We start from the raw sequence: 4,779 nt of genomic DNA, 5'->3' as shown, positions 1-4,779 counted from the left end.
TATTAGAAGAGGGAGACAGTTGAGACAACTGGAACAACAAAATAATATAGTACTGGATTATAACCCAAAGTAAAAAATACAAAATAAATGGCCCAAGTATAAAGTGTTATAAAATAAATGAGTCCATGTGGATATAAATAAATGAATGAGTAAATAAATAAAGGAGAAAGAAGAGGTGAATCTGCCGTGCAGAATTCCAAATGACTTGTTAGATACTGCCCCCTCCTGGAGATGGAGCGTAACTTCAGGCGGTCAAGGGTAATAGCGATAGTGACTACATGCCCTGGATTTGATATGATGACACTGGCACTTTTCCTTATCAAGTCTACTGACCGAAGCCCCAAATCCCTGTCTAACCAGGAGAAAACTATCAGACAAACCTACATCGAAGGATATCCTATCAGATACCTAAACAGTGCTTCTCACAACTGTCAAGGACATCAGAAACAAGGACAGTCTAAGAAGCTATGAAATCTGAAAGCCCCTAAGGAGGCATGAAGATTAAATTGAATGTGGTATCCTAAATGAAATACTGAAAGAGAAACAGGACATTAGGTAAAAACTAAGAAGGTTTGAATGAAGTACGGATAGTCACTAATAATGTATTAATACTGGTTTGTTACTTGCAACACGTGGTCCATGCTCACGTAAGATGTCAGTAATAGGAAAAGTAGGTGTAAATAGCGTATACGAGGATGCCTTCTACTATCTTTTCAATTTCTCTGTAAAGCTAAACCTATTCTACAGTAAAAAATTTAGTTTCAAAAAAGGAAGTTGGTTCAGTTATATTAATAATTAGACGAAGTAGATGGAAAAGTGGAATGCCTAAAGGAAAAGAGAAAGAATTCATGGTGGGGGGAAAAAAGAAAAAAGGACAACCTGCTAGGAATGAATTCTAAATTTAAGTTTTAAATGTATATGTATTTCATTATATGCTCTCAAAACTTACAAAGGGAGAATTGAAAGAACTATGAAAAGACAAATTTATAATTACAGTGGAATATTTTAACACACTTCTCTCAAATGATATAACAAGTAGACTAAAGTCAGAATGAAACAGAAGATTTGAACACCATAGTTACCAAAATTTTCCTCATTAATGTACAGAGGGTGCCAAAAAAANAAAAGGAAGTTTCTAGAAACTGAACGGAGTTGAATCTGGTGACTAGCCCGTGTTCTGACTCTCTTCCTAGCATGGCCACGGAAGTGCAGCACTCAGGGAGTCAGAGCATCATGTCCCAGAGTTTGTCACGCACATACAGACCAGGCAGCCCTCTGCAAACACTCCACGGACATGTTCCCCCCGGGGCCCAACCCGCCTCTCCCGATAGCTCTGCTTCGTTCTCACTGTCATGGGCTTCTCATAGTCTGAATGTACAGTCATTTTGATTGCTTTTCTTGGGAAGAAACAAAAATATTAATCATCAGATGTATTTAATAAGCATAACGTGATGAGAGAAACCTGTTACAGTTCGAAGGGTAAAGGAGGACGGGAGGAGGCATGGGAGATGCAATAAAGGGAGAGAGAAACGGGGGAAGGAGAGAGGGACAGGAGAGCAAAGGCCAGAGCCAAACCCAAGAGCACATCGACGGGGGTGCCCCAAGGACAGAAGAAAGAAGGGCCCCTCTCTCTCCTCCCACCAAGCCAATCCCCTGGGCTGCAGGTGCACAGCACAGCCTTCTGAAAAGCAAATCAGCTACTCCCAGCTTTCCATGGTCCCTTTGTCTTTCACCTCTAATCATAACAACCCGACGAGAGATTTGAACGGCACACTGCCACCGACAACACATGTCACACACACTACCTTCAATTCAGAGGCTCGCATTGTCATCTCCACATCACACAGGACGTGCTAAAGGCTGAGTGAGACACCTGCCCTGACCCATCTAAGGTCCCACGGAGGAAGAGTTGGGACCCAGGAACCCAGGAAACATAGTACCGGCCGCTAGTGTTTCCTGATGCCTACTCTGACAGGTTGCCTCGTCTATAATGGCGGTGATACACACGTACCTTGTCACCCTGATGGTCAGAGACACGAGTGCAAAATGGCTAACACAGCTTCGGGCATGTAAATGCTTCTTGTCATCACAATCGTTCTGTGAAAACAGAAGGGGGAAGGGGTGCAGCCAAGACTGAGAGCTGCCATGACCTTCACGGGGTCACACAGCTGGTGTCCCTGCCCCCCAAGCCAGAGTTCTTTCAATCAGCTGTCCCTTCACTCATGTCCCCCCATATACCTCGCCTGCTACTTGGGTGTAAATATCACTGAGCAAGCAAGTATTTGAAACAATGGGCGGGCCCTCAAAAATCCAATTAGCATACTATCCCACGTGCCTGATACATCTTTTTTCTGTTTTTTTGTAAATGTATTTACTCAACTAAAAAATGTTTTTCTTCTTCCCGGCATGATAATAAGCTCTTCCACTAACAATGCTGTCCATGATCTGGGTCCCAAGATATTTCCGTCTGCCTCTCTCCCGCTTACCATCCACCAGCAAACCTAACTGGTGAGTGCAAATCCAAGGGTGACAGCCAGACAGGACAGTTGAGGTCATCACCCCCAGGAGAGCAGGGGACAGTCTGTCTTTGAATATAGGAAAATTTCTTCTACTAAAGATGCTCTAAAAGACATAAATGAGGTACCCCAGACACTCATTTTTTTTTNTTGCTCCCCAGTTTAATCCCCCATGTTGTAAAGATAATACTCTTTTGTTCCTTTTCAATATAATTTCGCTGCTTTGGCTACACACAGTATGGGTTGAACAGTCCTGGAGTAGAGCTGTATAATCACCCCAGCACTCCAGACAAAAGTCATTGATTATTTCATGACAAGGTCACAGAAAACTAGAAACACTGAAGGGTCGTGAATTCACCAGTCTTCCAAAAACCAGGCTGATATCCGATATTGTCACACAAGACCCCACAACCTAGCTTAGGGTCACAGAGGGACGTGCTTCTCTTTGAAAAATAGCAGTGAAATGGGCAAAATATTGAGCACCCACCAAACCTCCAACAACAGGATCCTGTTAGGCCAGTGTTGACACATCCAGAAGATAATTACACAGTGAGTAAACCGTTTACGAACAGCTCAGCATGTAAAATGCAGTTATAATTTATTCATGACCAAATACATATATAAACTTAAGTGTGAGGAAATATGTTAAAATATCAGCAAGGGTTGTCTTTGAGTTATGGGACATGGGTGTTTACTTCCCTTCTTGTTTATTTCTGAGCATGAGGCTACTATAGACAAATAATATATAAAAAGCCAAGTGCCCCCTGCAGCCACACCTGTCCGTCAGATGACACTTTTGCAGAGTGGGGATGCAGGTAGGTCTCAGCTTCCCTTGAAAGAGGCCTGGATGGAGATAGCAGCTGATGTGTTCCATCTGGGCTGTCAATAAGCCAGGGTAACAGCCCCCATCCCCACCCCCACATCCTCATCTCAGAATGAGCCAAGCCAGGAATCTGGCCCTGAAATACAATTAAAGATGCTGTCAGCCCTGCACCAACATCAAGTCCCCGAGAGCTGGGATTTTCAACATCCCACCATGTCATACACACCTGTTTGGTGCTCGTGCTGTAACGGATGGCAGGAAGGTACCCTGTGTGCTTCTAGCCAGCAAACACTTGCGGCTGTTATCAGTTACCCTAACAGTAATAAGTTAATTCTGTCCTGCAAGAATGGCTGTGCTAGTTTTTTAAAACAGAGGTGACCTGGGGAAACCAGTTAGCTCAGGTGGTTAGAGCGCAGTGCTCACAACACCAAGGTTGCCAGTTCCATCCCCACATGGGCCACGGAGCTGTGCCCTCCACAACTAGACTGAAACAACTACTTGACTTGGAGCTGATGGGTGCTGGAAAAACACACTGTTCCCCAATAAAATTTTTTTTAAAAAAGAGGTGACCTTAGTGGAACAGAAACATTACACCTCACTGGACCGGAAGGCAGGTAGAGTGAGTCTGAAGGATGAATCCACCGCCCCAAATGGGGAAAGTGGGCACAGCTGCAAGGTGGTTCTAACAAGGCAGATTCCAGAACAGAAGGAGCCTCGAGCAAGCAGGGGTGAGTAGGTAGGGTGGATTGGGAGAGGCAGCCCTACCCACACAGACACCTCTGGGGCCAGGCGGCCATAGTGTTGCGGTCTTGTCATCAAGGAAGAAAGAGGGTGTGCAGAAGGGTGCTAGAGAGCAGCCAAGACTCCTGCGGCAGCAAGAACGAGAGAAATCTGAAGGGATTCAAAAGGCGAGGGTGGGGCAGCCGGGTGGCTCAGTTGGTTAGAGCACGTGGTCTTAACAAGAAGGTTGCTGGTTTGACTCCTGCATGGGATGGTGGGCTGCGCTCCCTGCAACTAGACTGAAAACGGCAAATGGACTTGGAGCTGATGGGTCCTGGAAAAACCACTCTGTTCCCCAATAAAAATTTCATTGAAAGAAAAAATAGCAAGGGTCGGGGTTACACATGAGGAAGCGAGAACCAGCTCAGCAGACGGATACCAGCCTGTTCACCAGCACCCCAGTCCCCAAGACGACAATGTGCTTCCCGGCCCTCCCTCCCTCTGAAACCGCCGCTTCCTCCTGTGGCGGATGCAGATACACTGATACCGAAACACCGCAGTCTGCCACCTCTGGACACCACTGCTCTCCCAGCGGCTGCGACAGGGGAGGCTGCCCTCACCAGAGACCACAGGCCAAACTCTCTGGCCTCCATCAGAGCGTCCCTCACAGGTCCTGCTCCATCTGCCTCCAGACGGCCCCTCCCGGGTCCCACTCTCCAC

The 4,779-nt window shown here is 46.1% G+C and overlaps 1 protein-coding gene across 4 annotated transcripts in view; it reads right to left on the bottom strand.

The window, feature by feature from the left end:
- The window catches only part of APBA2 (amyloid beta precursor protein binding family A member 2), a 179,199-nt gene that overhangs the window by 65,440 nt on the left and 108,980 nt on the right, over positions 1–4,779 (bottom strand). Inside the window, exon 1 of one of the 4 annotated variants that reach the window (XM_019625159.1) lies at positions 2,012–2,097. The exons of the other annotated variants lie outside the window; for them this stretch is intronic. The gene's annotated coding sequence lies outside the window, so the exon portion shown is untranslated. Of the gene's footprint in view, positions 1–2,011; positions 2,098–4,779 lie in introns of those variants that run through there. 4 annotated transcript variants of the gene reach the window in all.

Source organism: Hipposideros armiger, unplaced genomic scaffold (genome assembly GCF_001890085.2).
Source record: "Hipposideros armiger isolate ML-2016 unplaced genomic scaffold, ASM189008v1 scaffold_617, whole genome shotgun sequence".
In the NCBI taxonomy this organism is placed as follows: domain Eukaryota; kingdom Metazoa; phylum Chordata; class Mammalia; order Chiroptera; family Hipposideridae; genus Hipposideros; species Hipposideros armiger.
Note: the sequence above shows the minus strand (reverse complement) of the source record. Positions and strands in the feature narration are given on the sequence as shown.